General features: G+C 44.2%; 1 protein-coding gene across 4 annotated transcripts in view; it reads right to left on the bottom strand.

Moving 5' to 3' along the window:
• The window catches only part of GHR (growth hormone receptor), a 518,379-nt gene that overhangs the window by 58,049 nt on the left and 437,498 nt on the right, over positions 1-22,832 (bottom strand). The gene's annotated exons all lie outside the window — the stretch shown is intronic.

Below are 22,832 nucleotides of genomic sequence, written 5' to 3'. Positions count from 1 at the left end.
TTTGATTTATTCTTGCTGTACACCGCCTTGAGTGAATTCTTTAAAAAAAACTGGTAAATAAATCCTAATAAATAAATAAATAAAAGTATGTACAAATTAATCTACAGGGGTAAATATTCAGCCTATGGTGGTCAGCGTTTTTTGCCTGGCAGTGACATCATGCCTGAATACTGAATGCTGGCCATGTCCAGATACCAGCATTGAATATCGGGGTTTATGTGGCTGGCTGTCTTATCCGGTTAAGTGTGATATTTAGCACTTAACCACCTAAGTAAAACTCTAGACTGCCCACAAAATCCCTGACTATGGCTTCAGTGGTTATTGCAGATAACTGGTTAAATGCCAGTGAGCATCAGCGGATAGTCCTGAACAAGCGATTGCTTTGAATATTGACCCCTGTATGTTTATATATAGTGTGATAGTTGGCAGTATTCATTAGAATTGGTAGAGGAGTATGGTTGAAAATAAACTGTTGCTCAGTTGACATATATGTGTTATAGTGCTACGAAAAAGTTATCCTAACATCAGGGCTGATGTCAGAGGAGTGCAGGGTGGCAAAATCAGCTGTAGGGGCCCTGGAAGGCTGGCATGCATAGCTCTGCTGCCAAGCTGATGGTACTGAGGGTCCCCTAAAGCATGGGGGCCAGGGCAGACACCCCTACTCACCTCCCTTGCTTAGCATAGCTGGAAACGTCTGAGATATAGAATTATCCAAGGGATTAATATTCAGAAAAATTATTTGCTTAACCTTGGGGCTCATTTTCAAAGCACTTAGACTTATAAAGTTCTATAGGTTCCTATGCAACTTTTTTAAATCTAAGAGCCTTGAAAATATGCCTCCTTGTGAGTTAACCAGATCAGTTGTTCAGTTTGAATTTCCTGGACCTCTTATTATTTAAATTTTAATTGAACAACTTGTTCAGTTACAATATAACTGGTTAAATAAAACAGGAGAAAAAAGGGCCTTGCAGGGGTGTGGCTAAAAGTTAACTAGATAGCACCGATATTTAGTGCTATCTGGTTAACATTAACTGGTTAAATTTCATCTAAAAAATTTTCTCTTGCAACATTAACTGGATAAAGTTATCCAACAGCCAAACTTAACTGGTTACCCTTTAGAATATGAGGTTAAAAATAATCACATAACTTGTCTAGCGATTTTTAATTGCATCCATTGGCTTAATATTGACCTCAAAGTGTTTATTGGAATTAGCAGGTTCCTGCAACTATTTATTTATTTTAAAAAATTATATACCATTCCCCAAAACTCTGTACATCCAAAGAGGTTCACACAATACTTAATACCAAAAATATACCTCTAATAAATTCAGCCAGATTCTTCACACGAGACCCCACTATTTGTCAACACCCATGCACCAACCAGCCCACCTGCCTGGCTACCCCCATATAATTGTATATTAGAGAACAGAACTGTCATAAACAAAATGTTTTAGTGATTGCCACTATCTAAAGGCAAATCCTACTTTTCTCAACACCATGTTTGCTTGCTTGCTGAGAAGCATGCATGGCAAAGAGGTAGATACAATTAATGGAGTTTCCACATGGGTCACAGACACTGCTGCTGATCTAGGCCGGGGGATCGTGGTTTTTTCGCCGGGGGGGGGGGGGTCGCGCTGTTCCGGGGGGGCGGGGGCGCATCTGCGATCCGCCCCGGGTGTCAGCCCCCGTAGGAACGCCACTGAGAGAGGGTATCCTGATAGTGAGGTTGCAAAAGAGATCATAGTAGATCAGGTGTCCATACATAAAAATCAGACAAAAGATTGCAAATTAATACTGTCAAGTACTGAGCATGATGTAAATAGGAACAACAAACATAATCTGAAATGTCTGTATGCGAATGCCAGGAGCGAGCCTAAGAAATAAGATGGGAGAGATAGAATATATTGCACTAAATGAAAAATTAGATATAACAGGCATCTCTGAGACCTGGTGGAAGGAGGATAACCAGTGGGACACTGTCATACCAGAGTACAAATTATATCATAGTGATAGGGTGGATCGAATTGGTGGAGTGGTAGCATTGTATGTGAAGGAGAGCCTTGAATCAAATAGATTGAAAATTCTGCAGGAAACAAAACACTTCTTGGAATCCCTATGGATTGAAATTCCATGTGTAAAGGGGAAAAGGATAGTGATAGGAGTGTACTACCATCCGCCTGGCCAGGATGAACAGATGGATGCAGAAATGTTAAAGGAAATTAGGGACGCAAACAAACTGGGCAACACAATAATAATGGGTGATTTCAATTACACTGATATTGACTGGGTAAATGCAACATCAGGGCACGCTAGGGAGGTAAAATTCCTTGACGAAATCAAGGACTGCTTTACGGAGCAGCTGATACAGGAGCCGACAAGAGAAGGAAAAATTCTACACCTAGTCCTTAGTGGAGCACATGATCCGGTGCGGGAGATAATGGTGCTGGGGCCGCTTGATAACAGTGATCATAATATGATCGAATTTGATATTAGCTTTGAAGTAAGTATACATAAGAAAACAAATACGTTAGCGTCAGGGGCGTAGCCAGACACCCAATTTTGGGTGGGCCTGGGCTCAAGATGGGTGGGCAGATGATAAAGGGGATGGAACCACTTCCCTATGAGGAAAGGCTAAAGCGGCTAGGGCTCTTCAGCTTGGAGAAAAGGCAGCTGAGGGGAGATATGATAGAGGTCTATAAAATAATGAGTGGAGTTGATTGGGTAGATGGGAAGTGTCTGTTTATGCTTTTCAAAATACTAGGACTAGGGGGCATGCGATAAAGCTACAAAGCAGTACATTTAAAACACATCAGAGAAAATATTTCTTCACTCAACATAATTAAACTCTGGAATTTGTTGCCAGAGAATGTGATAAAGGTGATTAGCTTAGCAGAGTTTTAAAAAGGTTTGGACGGCTTCCTAAAGGAAAAGTCCATAGACCATTATTAAATTGGACTTGGGGAAAATCCACTATTTTTGGGATAAGCAGTATAAAATGTTTTGTGCTTTTTTGGTATATTGCCAGGTATTTGTGACCTGGATTGGCCACTGTTAGAAACAGGATGCTGGGCTTGATGGACCTTTGGTCTGTTCCAGTATGGTAATACTTATGCACTTATATGTACTCACCATACTGTGTCACATGGCCGGCGCCATATTAGGATCCCGGCGCAACCACCAGTGCAATCGGGAGAGCGCCTTCCACTGTGCCAGCAACACCTCATGTCAGTCCATGGAATCAGGGAATCTGCCGGTAAGCCCCTTATGATGCTGTTTTGTATTGGTTGGGTCCCTGTAGGCTGTATCCGTGGGTGGGGGTACAGTGCATGGTAGCAGTATTGTTAAGAGACCGGGTCCATTGGGCAATAATGGAGAGGCAATCGGGGATTGCCACATGGGTGCTCCCATCTTGACATACCCAAAACACCTAATTCAATTGGCTGTCTCCCTCATATTAAAAAAAAATAATTAAAAAAAATATATATATCACATGCAGTACCTATGTAGACCAGCAGATGGCAGCAAATAATAATAGATAATGTGCAAATACTGTTACATGTTACATTGCCACTTAATGCCGAATATAGGCTACACAGGGTGCTACTCTGTACTATCGAAGGTTTGGTCAAATTTCAGATTCATATGGAACCTGGATTATGGGACAATTGACAAGTGATTTCATGCAAATATTACACACAAGCCTTGTAGGTTATTATTAACGATTTCAGACGAAAATGATACATGTCTCTGGACAAGTCTCTTGGTTTTCTCGTTACTGCCTTTGTACTCACTTTTCTTCACCTGCCCAGCATTGCCTAATGCCTATATTTCATACATACCTTCCCACAGATATGCCTCATGTTAAAAACCTCTCTGATAGGAAGCGCACGGACAACAAACAGACAGATGGTGGCACATGTAACCCCTCCCCCCCCCACTGGCACACATTCATAGTAACATAGTAGATGACGGCAGAAAAAGACCTGCACAGTCCATCCAGTCTGCCCAACAAGACAACTCATGTGTGCTACTTTTGTGTATACCCTACTTTGATTTGTACCTGTGCTCTTCAGGGCACAGACCGTAAAAGTCTGCCCAGCACTAGCCCCGCCTCACACCACCGGCTCTGGCACAGACCGTATAAGTCTGCCCAGCGCTTTCCTTGCCTCCCAACCTCCAGTCCCGCCTCCCACCACTGGCTCTGGCACAGACCGTATAAGTCTGCCCCGCACTATCCCCGCCTCCCAACCTCCAGCCCTGCCTCCCACTACTGGCTCTGCTATCCAATCTCGGTTAAGCTCCTGAGGATCCTTTCCTTCTGAACAGGATTCCTTTATGTTTATCCCATGCATGTTTGAATTCCGTTACCGTTTTCCTCTCCACCACCTCCCGCGGGAGGGCATTCCAAGCATCCACCACTCTCTCTGTGAAGGAATGCCCTCCCGCGGGAGGTGGTGGAGAGGAAAACGGTAACGGAATTTAAACATGCGTGGGATGAGCACAAGGCATTGAGGAAATGCAGCAGAGATTACGGACACCTGCGAATCCGTCACCACAAGGGGAGACACTGCATTCACTTATTGCTGCGTCATAACCTTCACCATCAACAGTGGCATTGCCCACGCTGCCCACTGCACCTGGTTAAAAAAAAAAAGCATATACAAGCCACATGCATTACCTCCTGGCACCTCTGGCAACACCGCACAACATACAGCACATGTAATTCACAAGCCCTGTCTACCAATTGAACAAGGATTGCACAGCATATCGCACAGGTAATTCACAAACCCTGTCTTCCCAGAGCAGTAGGTTTTTCACACGCATTATTCCCTAGTATTGCTTTCAGAATCAAACCACATAACGCATTTGCAATGCCAATGCCTTACCATAGCAGCCTCACATCACATACTGTGCACGGAACCCACGTGCTTTCTGACTAGTGAATAGCTGTCTCACCATGCATGGAACATGCATGCACCACTCCACTAACAGCTCTGGTGGCCTTGGGCCAAGACGTAGAAAGTAGACTAGCAGTGAAAGTCTGAGCAGAATAGTATACGAGTCGTGGTGTTACATGTTTGGCAGTCAGTTATGCGATACAGGAGAAACATTTAGCAGTAAGATATGTAATGCAAGAGACTCAGAATGATGCTACAGTAACCCATCAGGTGGATCTACATGCCGTTCTGCAGGCATGTGCATAGAGGCGGTAGGGCAAAAAGGGCCATGCCACAACCTACCACCAAAAGAGGTCAGTAACAGCAAGGACAATGGATACTCGAGCAGACTTATTCACCCCATGATGGGTAACCCCTCTTAGATCTGTGGTTAAAGGGTGAGAGTAGCCAATGACTACTTGGGGGGGGGGGGGGGGTCAGTCCTTCAGTTAGTACACACACAAGTATCAGAGTCTGAAATGGCCGCAGCTAGGACCTAGTTGGTGAGAAGACCAAGACAAGCAAGTTGTCGCTATCTCGGTCCATGACAGTAGGTCCTAGCCTGATAGAGCACACAGCAGTATGTTGCAGACCAAAATCAAGGTCAAATGTCAAGTGGTTGTCGGCCCATGCTAGCAGTGGCCTGGATGATAGCTAAGACCAGGGGCAGTTCCCCTCTTGTACAGAGGGGAGCCAGGTCCAGACTAACAGCTGATCAGCGGGGCGTACCTCAGTCTTGGACAGCATGGGGAGGCTGAAGGCTTCAAGAAGGAGAGTCAACGGTTGAGAAGGGGATGGTGTTTGTACGACAATCTTCTGATCATTTGCAGAGTCAACGGTTGAGAAGGGGATGATGCTTGTATGGCAATCCCCTGATCAAAAGCTGTGATGGCGGCACCTGGGCATGTCAGAGGTATATGCCCCAGGCGGACCGAAAAATATACATTTGTGACTAAGGCAGAAGTAAAGCGAGCTGTGTGACTCAAAAGACTAGGCCACTTGCCTCTAAATGCTCTAGATAGAAACTGACGCATATAGGCAATTCGTTACAATTGTAATATGTATACTTGAATGAAACTGATTAATATTGTGAATGTGTTTACATTTATTAAGTTGTACAATGCTGCAGCCATAATAAATTCCACTGTTTCTTGGACAATTTGTCAAGTGTCGATATATGGTGTGGCATGAAAGGAGAGTGCTTAGGTGCCACCTGCCCAGTTTGTGTTCACAGGCAGACTTCTCTGCTCCTATCTACTCTCTGTTAGCTTTGGCAGTCACTAACCCTTCCTCCTTTACAGCAGTTTCAAAGCAGCATAATGGCCTTTGGAAAGTTGACTTCAAGGAATGGATTGCACTGACCAAGTGGATCACCTTTGCCCCTTTTCTTCCCTGACAGGGCTGGTTGTGAAGGGGGGGGGGGGGGGGGTGCAGACAGAGCAATTGGTCTGGGGCTCCCCTTAAAAATTTCTGCACTGGGCCCCAGCATATCTTATACCAGCATTGATCCCTGAAGTGCAGGAGGCAGTGCTAACAGGAGCAGAGAAGCACTGCTTGTCTCTCTCAGGTATCAGTTGTAAAAATATTGCATTTCATATAGGAAAGAAAATGTAATAAGCCATATTCCAATAACTAAACCAACTGTTACTTCTCTGCTTTCCTCTTTTCTGGCTTCATCCCCCCCCTCCCCCCATTGTCTTGGGGACTATTCAATAACTGGGCACCATGCCTAGATGCAGCACACCGAACGCTAATTCTATAACGGCATTTGGATGCCAAGATTCTGTTATAGGATGTCAGCATAAATCAGCATTTATGCGCGTACAATTAGGCATATCATGACAACAGCAGGCGTAAATGCACACACTTAACTGGGGCATGTTAGTGTGTAACTTTCAGTATTCTGTAAGTTACATGCATACATATGAGCCCTGCCTATGCCCCGCCCACATAGATGCCCCCTTGCTAAACAAGCTGTGAGTCGTCGATTATAAAATATGCTGAATGCACACACAGCACTTACTTAGCCATACAAGCGGTAGAATCTAGCTGCCCATTTCCTGTTACAGAATTTGTGTTTAGCTCCCAACATTTTGGTGCCTAACTTTTGGAGTACTTAACCACCCCCCCACCCCCAATGTATCTATGGGACCAATATGTAACAAGAAGTGGGTTTTGACTTGGTGGTCCTAAAGACAGAAAGCATACTTTACAATATAACCATTGGGATTTTGGGAAGTGGGAGAAATAATCTTCACCAGCAGATATAGAACTAGTGATTTTTCCAGTGTCCTTTCTGGCTTCCTGCATCATAGCAACCTGTATTGTTACTCATGCTGCTATGATACAATCTAGCCACTAGTTCTGCAGGATCAGAAGTAGGTGGTACTTTTCCTTGAGCTTAGCTGCCTGAATTCCGAGCTGTGCCTTTCCTGCTCAGATAAGCTTTCTTCTTGCCCGTGCAGCGCCTTCGGACAGAGGAGAGAGGCGCTGCACGGGCCCGGTAAGAGGGAGGGGGCCCGATGGAGGAGGGGAATGGCGGCGACGACCCCAAAAGGGGGCGGGGCACAGGACGGAGGATGTCGGGAGGCGGAGCTGAGGTGAGAGAGTAGTGAGGAAGGGAGGGGGGCAGGGGCTGCTCGAATTTTGCTTTTTCGGGGTGGGGGGAGCGGCGGAAAGTGGGGAGCAGCGGGGGGGGGGGGGGGCAAGGCCGTCCGTACAGGACGCTCCTGATGAGCGCCCTTGCCCCCTCCCGACCCTTTTTTTAAATTTTTATTTATTTATGTTTTTCTGACGTCCTTTGGACCAATCACAGTGCTTTTAGCTCTGCTAATGCGCTGGGATTGGCTCAAAGTTTGTTTATTTTTTCTCTTAATGATTTTTCCTGGCACAGAGCTGTCCTAACGAGTGGTCCAGACCTGTCGTTAGTTTTCCTGCCTTTTTCCTGCGTAAAGGCAATCGGAAAAGGTTAGTGCATGTCGTTTCAATGGGGTTTTCACACTAATTGCTCATCTCCATTCCGTTTTCGTTAGCTGCTGGCTTCCTCGGTAAAAGCCCTTTGATGCATGCAACGGATCAAATTTTCCTCGTTGGAGAGTCATTAAAGGCTCATTTAGCTTTAGTGCATCTGCCCCTAAGTTCTCTAAAGAACTCTTTGCCTGGCTTGACACTTGGACCCTCTGTACACAAACAGATAAAGTTCCTTTGTTGGTCTCCTGTGCTCCTAATTGTACCCAACAATATATTTACTACAAAACATCATGCAGTGAATAAACAGGTCAGGTTTCTGTATTAATTTGCTATGATTGATGCAAATGTGATAAGTTTTCTTTTTTTTTCTTCTTCATACAATTTCTACACTATATAGTACAAACACTGCTTGAATTTGCTATACAAGTACAAAAACAATAGCCATCATGTGGTGCTCTCTCTCTCTCTAAACCATGACATTAGAGAAAGTACATTAACCGAAAAAAGTGAAGAACTTTTTATCTTAAATATTTTTGAAATGATGTAAGATCTTGACATAATATTTGTTTACATCTTTGCAACTGTATCGATTTTTGCACTGGGTTTACTGCCGAATTTCAGATATGCAATATCACATTACACATTATTGCCAAAGGCCCTTTTCTCATGTCACCTAGGAAGCTGAGACAGTAGTCACCTGTTAGAACACATTGATGCTGCAAAAATAAATGCACACATTAAAATAAGAGCTGTATTATTTTTGTTGGCCTACTTTCCAAAGGACGTCAGCATGTGATTTGTGTCCCTAATGCTGCCTTTGCTTGGTGTCCACACACAAAACTTGCTTCTGCCCTAAGCTTGCAAAAAGCTGTGTAGCAAAGTGTTACCCCCTCTCAAAAAAAGAAAAACCACCAAGCAAACCGATGAGTCATTAAGGAGGAAAGTTTATGTTAAATATATTTATTGTCATTAAATCAAACAGTGACAAACAGCAGAGCAGAAAACACATCAGAAGCGAATCCGGTGAAGTATATACCTCCCCTCTCAACAGCTGGATCTTTTTGTATGTGAAGGATGGAAGCTGGAGTTATGGAGGTAGCTGCATCTGTCTGTGGGTTTCTTGTATATGGATGTTTGTATACAGCCATCACTGATTGAGACCGTGGTGTCCAAAAAATTGACTGATAACTCCAGCTTCCATCCTTCACATACAAAAAGATCCATCATTTACAGCCAAGCCACAAGATACCACCGTATCTGCTCTGACCCAGGGGACAGAGACAGACACCTTAAAAGCCTGACTGAATCCTTCAAACAGAAGGGCTACAACCCCAAAATAATCTCCAAGAATATTGCCTCCTCCCTCAAAACACCCAGTGAGAATCTGCTACAGTACAAAACGAAAAAATCCACAGACAGAATCCCGCTTATAGTGACATACAATCCAGAGCTGGAAAAACTGAGGAAAATCATAAGAGATCTACAACCTATACTCCAGGAGGATGAATTACTGAAAGAGATATTCCCATCCCCACCAGTACTGGCCTTCCGACAGCCACCCAATTTAAAACACAAGCTAATCAGAAGTAAACTTCCATCACAGACTGAAAAGGAACAGAAGGGCACACTTCCCTGTAATTTATCCAGTTGCAAACTATGCCAAAATATTTCACAGGACCCCAAAGTCATCCACAAAGGAAAGATATTCAACATAAAGGGATCTTTCACTTGCTCATCTTCCAATGTGGTATATATCATTCAGTGTAAAAAATGTAACGAAGGATGCTATATTGGAGAAACAGGCCAGATGCTTAAGACAAGATTCAATTTACATAGACATCACTTGAACAATACAGCCAGTAGGGCCCCCACCCAGGTGGGACAGCACTTCACAGAACCAGGACACTGTATCAGTGATTTTACAGTGAGAATACTGAAAGGTAACTTTAAAACCATACAAGAACGTAAGACCTTTGAAGTCAGAATGATTGAATATTTTAACACCCAACAGAAAGGACTTAACAAGGACCTGGGGTTCCTAGCCCATTATAAACCATAAAACTGTATGTCTCTGTTGATCACCCTCCCCTCACCTACCCACACCCATCCTGTTAGAATATCAATGATATGCTTTGATGTCCCCATGCATACCTCTGACCCACCCCCATCCTCCCACCCTGTCAGACTATCATAGTAATGCTTGAATGTTTTCACTTATATACACTGTCAGCTAGCACATTTGCTTATTTCCGATCTGACGAAGAAGGGCAACCTTCAAAAGCTAATCAAGAAATGTATTATGTCCAATAAAAAAGGTATCATCTTATTTTCTTTTCCATGTTTTATTTTGTTTGGGAGAGACAAACCCAGGGTTCGTCATAACCCCCTCACGAATCACATTGGACGCAGGACTATTATCCACCCAGAGGGAGGGGCAGAAGAAGAGGCAGACCATACCACTGCCCTTTCTCCCGGACCAACAGAACAGCTCGTCTAGAGAGCTGGAAGTAGATGTGCCCATTTTCAATCGCTCGGATCATGTACTCTCAGAAACAGAGATCTCAGTTTTACAAAAAGGTCTTACCTTTGTTCCTGCTTCTAAATATGATCCTTTCCAGACACATGTTGATCTTTTAAAATTCATCAGAAAACTTCAGATAGCTCTATTTTTTTCAGCACATAGTTCACATATTGATACTTTTGTTGTTAAGGATCCATCCACTTGGATTCCACCTGGACCATTGGACCCTATGATTCAAGCATTCAAAGCATGTATCCTTCAAGGCCTTGTTACCATTGAACAATTTCAGAAGCCACGCTTCTTCAATCTCACCAAAAGAGAAGTAGAAGCTATTGACTCCTTGGCATGTAAACATTCTATTGTGATTAAGCCAGTTGATAAGGGTGGTGGCACTGTCCTTCAGAATAGGTATGACTACATTGAGGAGATATCGTCTCAGCTTGAAGATATTATATTCCCTTACCATCAGATCCTGGTCCATCACTCCAGAAAGAAATTAATGAAATAGTCGATTTTTCTTTCAAAGCTGGATGTCACACATCTAAGGAGCATCAGTTCTTATAAGTTCAGGTTCCAGTCATACCCACCATATATGCAGTACCCACAGTTCATAAATCATTGCTCAAACCTCCGGGTAGACCTATTATTTCTGCGAATGGATCCGTTTTAGAAGCTTTCTATTGTTGATTTTTTTCTCAGATCATATATCCCACTTATTCCATCATACATGAGGGACTCTTCACACATGATTCAGATGCTGCAAGACTTCTACACAGATCTTGATGTTACCATCATGGTAACTTTGGACATTGACTCTTTATATACTAACGTACCACAATTAGATGTCCTTGCTATTATTGAGGAAGTACTTAAAAGAAGAGATACATACAAGCGCATACCTAATCATCTGATCCTGACTCCCGCAAGTATTGCTCTCACAAATAATTATTTCTGTTTCTAAGTAACATAGTAGATGACAGCAGAAAAAGACCTGCACGGTCCATCCAGTCTGCCCAACAAGATAAACTCACATGTGCTACTTTTTGTGTATACCTTACCTTGATTTGTACTGTCCTTTTCCGGGCACAGACCATACAAGTCTGCCCAGCACTATCCCCGCCTCCCAACCACCGGTTCTGGCACAGACCGTATAAGTCTGCCCAGCACTATCCCCGCCTCCCAACCACCTGTCCCGCCTCCCACCACCGGCTCTGGCACAGACCGTATAAGTCTGCCCAGCACCATCTCCGCCTCCCGCCACCAGCTCTGCCACCTAATCTCGGCTAAGCTCCTTAGGATCCATTCCTTCTGAACAGGATTCCTTTATGTTTATCCCACGCATGTTTGAATTCCATTACCGTTTTCGTTTCCACCACCTCCCGCGGGAGGGCATTCCAAGCATCCACTACTCTCTCCATGAAAAAATACTTCCTGACATTTTTCTTGAGTCTGCCCCCCTTCAATCTCATTTCATGTCCTCTCGTTCTACTGTCTTCGCATCTCCGGAAAAGGTTCGTTTGCAGATTAATACCTTTCAAATATTTGAACGTCTGTATCATATCACCCCTGTTTCTCCTTTCCTCCAGAGTATACATGTTCAGGTCCGCAAGTCTCTCCTCATACATCTTGTAATGCAAATCCCATACCATTCTCGTAGCTTTTCTTTGCACTGCTTCAATGCTTTTTACATCCTTAACAAGATACGGCCTCCAAAACTGAACACAATACTCCAGGTGGGGCCTCACCAACGACTTATACAGGGGCATCAACACCCCCTTTCTTCTGCTGGTCACACCTCTCTCTATACAGCCTAACAACCTTCTAGCTACGGCACCGCCTTGTCACACTGTTTCGTCGCCTTCAAATCCTCAGATACTATCACCCCAAGATCCCTCTCCCCATCCTTACCTATCAGACTCTCCCCGCCTAACACATACGTCTCCCGTGGATTTCTACTCCCTAAGTGCATCACTTTGCATTTCTTCGCATTGAATTTTAATTGACAAACCTTAGACCATTCTTCTAGCTTCCGTAGGTCCTTTTTCATGTTTTCCACTCCCTCCGGGGTGTCTACTCTGTTACAGATCTTAGTATCATCCGCAAATAGGTGTGTTTTATCAACAGATCAAGGGCACAGCAATGGGGTCATCCATGGCCCCTGACCTAGCAAATCTGTATGTTGCACACTTTGAAGAACTTTACCTCCAAGATCATCTCTTCAAGGATCACATCATCCTTTACAAACGTTATATCGATGACATCTTTATCCTCTGGAAAGGTGAAGAATCCACATTGAATGATTTCTTCGAATGGATCAATACCTGAGATACCAACCTCAAATTCATAATGAACTTTGATCATGAGCAAATCTCCTTCCATCAAATGTGAAAACTCTTTCAAGACCACCCTGTATAGGAAACCCACGGATTGTAACACATTGTTATATTATAACAGTCACCATTATCGTTCCCTTAAAGCCAATTTACCTCTTTGCCAGTTTTTAAGACTTAGAAGAATATGTACCGAGGATGAGGAATTTCGCTTACAATCCAGAATTATGCCCAAAAGGTTGAGGAGGATACCCCTCACAACAGATACAATCCTGTTTGTTCAGAGGTGGATGCCAAAACCGAGAAGAACTTCTTAAATCTAAACTGACTAAGCCATCACCAGATTTTATCTGCACTTAGATTTTCATATCTTTCTGGGAAAATCCAGAAAAGTATAAGACGACATTGGCATATCCTCGAAAACCATGATAACTTCAAACAGAAAAAAACTCATTGTGGCCTATTCCAGAGGCAAAAATGTAAAAGAAAGGCTTGTCCCTTCAATCCTTCCTTCTCTCCCAGATCTAAACACCACTATACAACCTGCAGGACATCAAAAATGTAATAAGTGCAGCATCTGCAAACACGCACTTGAAGTCTTCACATTCAAACACCCACAGATGAATACGGAATATATCCTACATCACTCATCCAATTGCAACAGTGACCACGTCATTTTATATTACCATATGTCTATGCAAGCTGCTATACATTGGAAAAAGTAAAAAGATGATCAAAACCAGGATAATTGAACATCGCAGTAACGTTAATTGTCAGAATGAATTGGTGCCTTTGGCCACACATTGGCTTGAGATGGGACATGCCATTAAGGATTTAAAATTTTTTGTCTTCAAAGCTTTTAAGAAAAAATGGAGAAGACCTGATATAGACAAAACATTGCTCCAAGAAGAACAAAGGCTGATTTTTTATTTCAAGACTGTCTCGCCATCAGGTCTCAACCTAGATATTGATTACTCTCCTTTATTATAAGCCCACTATCTTTATAGGTCAATGTGCTTGAATTAGCAGCATTTTCCCTTTGACACGCTCATCCTTGTCCCTTTAATTTGCTACGTCATTGCTGATGTCATAGTTTTCCTATCCATTTCTTTTTGTGGCCTTTTTCCTTTTAAAATGCCTCCGCATTTTGCCACTGCTTACACACTGCATACTGTTTTACAGTGATTTCCAGTATTGTTCCCTTTCCTTGGTTTTGTTTTCTTCTTCACACTGTGCATCTTTGTAAAGGCCTTCTTCACTTTTCCTCTCTATTCCACTTTATTTTTCCAGACCTTTTTAACGCTCGGCGTCCTTCTTTTCACCACGGCTCTCTGTCAGTGTCCTGGACTCTTTTCTTTATGTACTTCTTTACCTGGCTACCGTCTCTAGCACTTTTTTCTAGGGTTCTTTTTTCTAGGCTTCTTTTTTTAGTCATCTGAATGTCTCTTTTGGGCTCATTTTGAAAAGAGAAGGACGTCCATCTTTCAACATAAATCGGAAGATGGATGTCCTTCTCCCAGGGACGTCCAAATCGGTATAATTGAAATCCGATTTTGGAGGTCTCCAACTGCAGTCCGTCGCCCTCACCAACGTGGTTTGGTTGTGGGTAAGGGTGTCTGGTGATCAGAGAGCAAACATCGTCTATGCGCTACCTATGGTTATCTGCAAGTTTCTACTTGGCAGATCACTAGTGCTAGACAACATACCTATTATTTACACAACTCTGTGCTGTGGGGCTCTATGGTAAGGGGGTGAGAGGCTGGATGGGCATTTCTGTTCCTCAACAGAAATGCCCACCCAGCCTCCCCCCCATACCATACAGCCATTCAGTTTGGAAGGAACAGAGGTGGCCTTCTGTATGGCCACACTTATCACAAATATGTACCAAAGTTTCTCTGTCACAGTTCACATGTCATGTAACCCAGGTTGTTGACTCCTCTCACATCAACCCCAGCATTTGATAATACCACATATGTAGTGCACAAAGTACACACACAGACCCTGGTCAGTGCCAAAAGTGTAAAATTGTATTTAAACTATATACAAAAACAAACTATATACAATCCCCCCCCCCCAAAAAAAATCATTTTCCCCTCTCCTGTCCCTCCAATTGCCGTCGCAGCAGCAGCAGCTCTATCACCAGCAGCATGAGCTGGCTATGAGGGCTTGCGGTCCTCAACAGAGTGCCGCAGTGCTGCCACCTCCTGCAGCCAACTGGTTGACGACAGCAACCAGTTCCTGCAGGAGTTGCAGTACTGCAGCACTGTTGTCTATAGCTGCTAGTGTTGGTGGAGCTGGTAATGTTGGTGGGGCTGGTGGGTGCTCCTCCTCCTCCCCCTCCAGAGGAGGCATATCTGCCCATTGGTCCGCCTCTGCCTCCACCTACTCCTCCTTGGCCTCCTCCTCCTCCTGTGCCACTAGCGCTGTGGCCTCCTCCTCCTCCTCCCCCACTGGTGCTGTGCCCGCCGCCTCCTCCTCCTCCTCCTGCCGCCCTGTGTATGTAAAAGGATTGTGTTTGAGATCAGCACATCCAACATGGCTTGCATAGTGCAGAAGCTGGCTGGCCTGAGGCGGGGGATGGGGAAAGGTGTGGTGAGCCCTGGGCTATACCCATGGGGTGTGAGATGCATGAGATGACATGACAGGGAACCCTGGAAGCTGGTCTGACACAGAGTACACAGGATATGTTGGCAGACCACACTCATTGGTCAGCAGCATGTTTGCATTATGATTTGTGACTATGGTTGGCTGACCAGTTTTGGGTTTTTTTTTGGGGGGTGGGGGAAGCACATAACTTTAATATGAGGCAATGACATCCACTAAGAGTAGGACCTCAGGCAGGAATACCGTGAAACAGTATCCACCCCAGAAAGGGGGATACAGAAGTGAGGCATGTCATCTCATTCATTTCAGAGGAGGTTAGTTCGAAGTTGCAGCCACACTCATGGGAGGGTAGCTGCAACCTCAGGCCCTGATCTGGGACAGAGGTGTTATGACTTACTAGTTGCCTATTAGTCACATGGAAACTGATATTGTACCCATTTGCATTATTAAATAAATACATTTGCAAATGAGTACAGGTGCCCTGTTTATAATACTTACTTCAAGCCCTGAGGTGCCATCTCACTGCCCTGATCATGTCAGGGCTCTCCCGCTTTATTCGGCAGAACCTCCGCTGAAGGGACTCAAGGTCCCTCTGAATGCCAAATCTTCTGCAAGATGTAAGTTTCTACACCAGTAGTCAGGGGATGGCCCTTCTTGCCTTCAGCACACAAATTCATTTGAAAATCAAATAGGAGAGACGCACAACACTGATTTGGGGGGGGGGGGGGGGCATTACATTGGTACAGGTGATGTCATTGAGGTGGACATGAGGACAGAGAGTACGTTTGTGTGCAGTATTGTAGGGATGTGGGAATGGTTTTCCTTTCTAGTACATAGATTCTATTACTGAATGTGCATGTGCACATATTTATTTATTTATTTTATTGCATTTGTATCCCACATTTTCCCACCTATTTGCAGGCTCAATGTGGCTTACATAGTAACCATGATGGCGATCGCCAATTCCGGTATAACAGATACAGAGTGACATTGTTGAAGGTTCATGTATGATAGACACTTTAGGGAAGAATGAGTTGTGTAGTCCATCCTACTGGTGATCAATGCATGAACTACTTTAATTAAATTTGACCTAGTTAAAAAAAAGGCTGAAGATGGTGAATCATTCTCAATGGAAAAAAGCCAAAAGGGTTCCAGAGGAGATTCGGGAAATTATAGACCGGTGAGTCTGACGTCAGTGCCGGGCAAAATGGTAGAGACTATTATAAAGAACAAAATTACAGAGCATATTCAAAAGCATGGATTAATGAAACAAAGCCAACATGGATTTAGTGAAGGGAAATCTTGCCTCACCAATCTACTACATTTCTTTGAAGGGGTGAACAAACATGTGGATAAAGGTGAGCCGGTTGATATTGTGTATCTGGATTTTCAGAAGGCGTTTGACAAAGTATCTCATGAAGGACTCCAGAGGAAATTGGAGAGTCATGGGACAGGAGGTAGTGTTCTATTCACTGATTACCCTTGAATACAGACTACAGTTAGTTCTTACATTGCTGAGGGAGCTCTTATATGTGTAGCTACAGGAGGGGGACCTGATAGCCTGGGGGGGGGGTGGGGAGGAAGCAAACACTTACCTTTCCAACCTGTCCCTTATTTCACACCAGGCTTAGATGGAGACAGTCCTGGGGGGCAGGTGGTGGTGGTACATAAAAAGAATTTGTCGGTGTTTGAGGCAATTGTACATCAGGTACAAGCTTTCAGCATCGCTGGAATTGGGCTCTCGCTGTAAAGACATGTCTGTCAGGGAATAACCATTGGAAAACATGCATCACCTTATATGGATGCCCATGCGTGATGGACGTCCTTACGTGCACAGTTCCATATATGGACTACCATCCCATATACGGACGACTCAGTACATGGACGTCCTGCCCCATATATGATGGGTCGGCCGTCCTTCGGTGGGCCTAGTAAGATGGACGTCCTTCGGCAGTTCTGCGTGAAACATGTCCTTGTTACTGTACTTTACACTTATGAATGTTCCTTATATTTCCCGTACCTGGATGTCCACAACTACATGCACTGTACTTGCGGAACAACCAGGTACATCAGAGAAGTCCAAAGGACGTCTTTCTCGTAGAACCGGCGAAGGACGTTGATATGACAAATTGGCAAGTACAGTGAATGTTTTAGGGACGTCCTTTTGCGGTTCTGGAAGATGGGTGTCCTTTTTACTATACTTTGGGCGTTTCGCACTGCGATAATGGAATGTCTAAGTACGTCCATACTATTTTTCGATTATACCTACCTCATTTTGGCCGACTTTGCGAGGACGCCCTAATTCATACTTGGACGACCTTTTTAAAATGCCCCTCAAAGTGTAAGTTTTAAAACTATGGGGAAATGTGTATGGAGACTAGTTAATAAAGTTTGCTTTTTTTAAAAGTTCTGTCTTTATCAATAAATCTACAATACCTCTTTAAATCCAAACCTTTAAATCACCGAAGCAAAGTTTAAAAAAAAGTTCACTTACCCAGAGAAGTGTCCTCTTCCTCTCAGAACTTCTCAGAAAGCATCTCTTGTCTGTACAGAAGCTGTACAGAGACTCTGGGTGTGATTCTAGTAAGCTTTGACATGGGAAAAGCTTTTGACACAGTTTCCTGGAACTATCTCTTTGAGGATTTACAGCATTTTGGATTTCAAGGGCCCATTCTGGATTGGATTCAATTATTATATAGAGACCACTGGGCAGATGAGGACAGAGCCCGGGGGTATGAGGACAAACTTTGTACTCATGTTATTCTCCAGTTTCCAATCTTACAGGATGCCCAGGCAGGAGGAGGGGGTAGGGCCTGTGAACATTCATTGACCTGTTGGCCCCATGGTGACTGCCACTACTGAGCACAGGTCACAGTGAAGGACCAGAGTGACAGGCAGCAGCCCTATTTCTTTGACCGATCTATTGATGTGACCCAGTGGATAAGTATAAACAAAAAAACAGCACCACGGGCCTTTAAAATGGAACAAAGTTCTTTAATGAATGAGCCTTGACCCGACACGGGCCGTGTTTCGGTGACTAGCACCTGCGTCAGGGGTCACAGTGATGACGTGGAAAACTTGGGGAATAACTCGAATATTTTCATCTACAATATTCCTTACCCCACGTCTCATGTAGTAAAAGCTACAAAGCACCAAGGCACTTGATACAGAAAGTGAAAGTGCCTTGGTGCTTTGTAGCTTTTACTACATGAGACGTGGGGTAAGGAATATTGTAGATGAAAATATTCGAGTTATTCCCCAAGTTTTCCACGTCATCACTGTGACCCCTGACGCAGGTGCTAGTCACCGAAACACGGCCCGTGTCGGGTCAAGGCTCATTCATTAAAGAACTTTGTTCCATTTTAAAGGCCCGTGGTGCTGTTTTTTTGTTTGGACTTTAGTTTGTACTTTGTTCCCTCTCTTTTGTTATACCCAGTGGATAAGTATGGCAGAGAAATCCTTGTGTGCAGTGTTCAGGGCTGGCCATTAGGCAAGAATAAGAAGATGCTTGGAGTAGCAGCTTCAGTGTGGCGAGGAGGGGGAGGCAGCAAAAAAGGAGCTGCAGGCAAAGCAATATAATAAGTCTCTGCAGCTCTGATTGGCTGGGTGTGCAAATGCAAACTCAAAAAGCCATTACTGCCTACTTTTACCTACAAAACCTAAAAATAATGGGGTTGATATTCACTTGGGGCTTATCCTGGTAGGAGTTGTTCATACTGAGATATGGATGGACTCAGTGAGCAGGACTTATCAGGATTTTCAGTGGTATTATCCAGATAATTATACTGCCACTATAGAATAAAGGGTAAGCTGGCATTTGTGTGTCAACATAAGCGCTATCACTTATGCCATGTAAACGGCAGTTATCAATTTCGCACCTAAATGTTTGCAGTATCTTTTAGTCTCACAATTCCCTTTTTAGTCATTTTCCTTTCACTAATATACCTGAAGAAATTTTTGTCACCCCTCCTTACCTTTCTAGCCATTTGTTCTTCCGCTTGTGCTTTCGCCAGACGTACCTCTCTCTTGGCTTCTTTCAGTTTCCTCCGGTATTCCTCCCCGTGTTCCTCATCAAGTTTTTTTGTATTTCTGGAACGCGAACTCTTTAGCCTTTATTTTCTCAGCCACTTGCTTGGAGAACCATAGCGGTTTCCTTTTTCTCTTGCTTTTATTTACTTTCCTTACATAAAGGTTTGTGGCCCTATTTATAGCTTCTTTCAGCCTGAACCACTGTCCTTCCACTTCTCGTACGTCCTCCCAGCCCATCAGCTCCTTTCTTAGGTATTCCCCCATTTTACTAAAGTCAGCATGCTTGAAATCCAGGACTTTGAGTTTTGAGTGGCCACCCTCCTCTTCAGCCGTCATATCAAACCAAACCGTTTGATGGTCACTGCCGCCCAGGTGGGCACCCACTCGGACATTTGACACGCTATCTGCATTTGTGAGCACCAGATCCAGCGTCGCTCCTTCCCTCGTGGGTTCCATGACCATTTGTCTGAGCAGAGCACTTTGGAAAGCATCCACAATCTCTCTACTTCTTTCCGATTCCGCAGATGGAATTTTCCAATCTACATCCGGCAGATTGAAATCTCCCAGCAACAGCACCTCTCTCTTCTTTCCCAACTTTTGAATATCTGCGATCAGGTCTCTATCTAATTCTTCCAATTGTGTTGGAGGTCTGTAGACAACACCCATGTGGACAGAGGTTCTATCATCTCTTTTTAAGGTGATCCATACCGCTTCTTCCTTACCCCAGGTCCCTGTCATTTCGGTTGCTGTGATATCATTTCTCACATATAGAGCTACTCCTCCACCTTTACGACCCTCTCTATCCTTCCTAAATAGATTTTTTTACTGAAGAAAATCCGGGAGAAGGACCACGATGGACTGGCAAAAGTTCATTTGAGAATGGAGTGGATATAGCACCGCTCACGGAAGAGAGTGTGTATCAACAGCTAGAAAAACTAACGGTGGACAAAGCCATGGGACCGGATGGGATCCACCCCAGGATATTGAGGGAGCTCAGAGAGGTTCTGGCGGGTCCTCTTAAAGATTTGTTTAATAAATCCTTAGAAATGGGAGAGGTTCCGAGGGATTGGAGAACGGCGGAGGTGGTCCCTCTTCACAAAAGTGGTGATAGGGAAGAAGCTGGAAACTACAGGCCGGTAAGCCTCACTTCGATTATTGGAAAAGTAATGGAAGCGATGCTGAAGGAAAGGATAGTGAATTTCCTGGAAGAAAATGAGTTGCAAGATCCAAGACAACATGGTTTTACCAAAGGGAAATCGTGCCAAACGAATCTCATTGAATTCTTTGATTGGGTGACCGGAGAATTGAACCGTGGACGTGCTATAGACGTAATCTACTTAGATTTCAGCAAGGCTTTTGACACGGTTCCCCACAGGAGGCTCTTAAATAAACTGGATGGGCTGAAGATAGGACCCAAAGTGGTGAACTGGATTAGGAACTGGTTGACGGACAGGTGCCAGAGGGTGGTGGTGAATGGAGTTCGCTCGGAGGAGGGAAAGGTGAGTAGTGGAGTGCCTCAGGGATCGGTGCTGGGGCCGATTCTGATCAATATATTTGTGAGTGACATTGCCGAAGGGTTAGAAGGTAAAGTTTGCCTATTTGTGGATGATACTAAGATTTGTAACACACTGGACACCCCGGAGGGAGTGGAAAACATGAAAAAGGATCTGAAAAAGCTAGAAGAATGGTCTAAGGTTTGGCAATTAAAATTCAATGCGAAGAAATGCAAAGTGATGCACTTAGGGAGTAGAAATCCACGGGAGACGTATGTGTTAGGCGGGGAGAGTCTGCTAGGTACGGATGGGGAGAGGGATCTTGGGGTGATAGTATCTGAGGATCTGAAGGCGATGAAACAGTGTGACAAGGCGGTGGCCGTAGCTAGAAGGTTACTAGGCTGTATAGAGAGAGGTGTGACCAGCAGAAGAAAAGAGGTGTGGATGCCCCTGTACAAGTCGCTGGTGAGGCCCCACCTGGAGTATTGTGTTCAGTTTTGGAGGCCGTATCTTGCTAAGGATGTAAAAAGAATTGAAGCAGTGCAAAGAAAAGCTACGAGGATGGTATGGGATTTGCATTACAAGACGTATGAGGAGAGACTTGCGGACCTGAACATGTATACCCTGGAGGAAAGAAGAAACAGGGGTGATATGATACAGACGTTCAAATATTTGAAAGGTATTAATCCGCAAACAAACCTTTTCCGGAGATGGGAAGGCGGTAGAACAAGAGGGCATGAAATGAGATTGAAGGGGGGCAGACTCAAGAAGAATGTCAGGAAGTATTTTTTCACGGAGAGGGTGGTGGATGCTTGGAATGCCCTCCCGCGGGAGGTGGTGGAGATGAAAACGGTAACGGAATTCAGACATGCATGGGATAAACATAAAGGAATCCTGTGCAGAAGGAAGGGATCCTCAGGAGCTTAGCCTAGAATGGGTGGCAGAGCTGGTGGTTGGGAGGCGGGGCTAGTGCTGGGCAGACTTATTCGGTCTGTGCTAGGGCTGGTGGTTGGGAGGCGGGACTAGTGCTGGGCAGACTTATACGGTCTGTGCCAGAGCCGGTGGTGGGAGGCAGGGATAGTGCTGGGCAGACTTATACGATCTGTGCCAGAGCTGGTGGTGGGAGGCGGGACTGGTAGTTGGGAGGCGGGGATAGTGCTGGGCAGACTTATAGGGTCTGTGCCAGAGCTGGTGGTTGGGAGGCAGGGATAGGGCTGGCTAGACTTATACGGTCTGTGCACTGAAGAGGACAGTACAAATAAAAAAGTAGCACATATGAATTTATCTTCTTGGGCAGACTGGATGGACCATGCAGGTCTTTTTCTGCCGTCATCTAACTATGTTTACTATGTTGGCACTTATAGAATACTTGAAGTTGCACACATAATTTTCATGGGTAAGTGTGAGACTAGCCCATGGCATGTCCATGCCCTGCTAATCTTGCAGTTACATGCTGAAGTAGTTAGGCGCTCTTCTATAAGATAGCGCTTAAGTGCAGCACATAACTGCCATTTACCCCCTTTTTGACATCTTACTTGTGGCACACTATATAGAATTAGGGGGTATATGTTTACATCAACAGTTTTCTTTCACACCACCAGGTTTTCAGAAGGCAGAACAGACATATGCTAAGAAAAACATGCAGCCCTGTCCAAAGCACTTCACACTCTCACATTTATATACATAGCTTTAATTATCTGCATCATAATTGCATCATTTTCACAGTAGTCAAGAGCATCTTCTAATTGCAACACAAAGTACTGGGATTATTATCTGTTATTATCTCATAAAGTGAATGAAATCCTCACATTTGAAGTGATCTATGTCCTTTGCTGCTGGCATCAGCTATTTTTGTACCAATAATCAACAGACAAATTAAAGTGGTGCACTCTTGGATTAGAGCTTCAGGTTTCCCTATCTTCAGTGAAAGGAGAAATGTTTTCAGGAG

The sequence above is a fragment of the Microcaecilia unicolor genome, chromosome 2 (genome assembly GCF_901765095.1).
Source record: "Microcaecilia unicolor chromosome 2, aMicUni1.1, whole genome shotgun sequence".
Taxonomy (NCBI): Eukaryota; Metazoa; Chordata; class Amphibia; order Gymnophiona; family Siphonopidae; genus Microcaecilia; species Microcaecilia unicolor.
The sequence above is the reverse complement of the archived record's forward strand: the minus strand, read 5'-3'. Positions and strand labels throughout refer to the sequence as shown.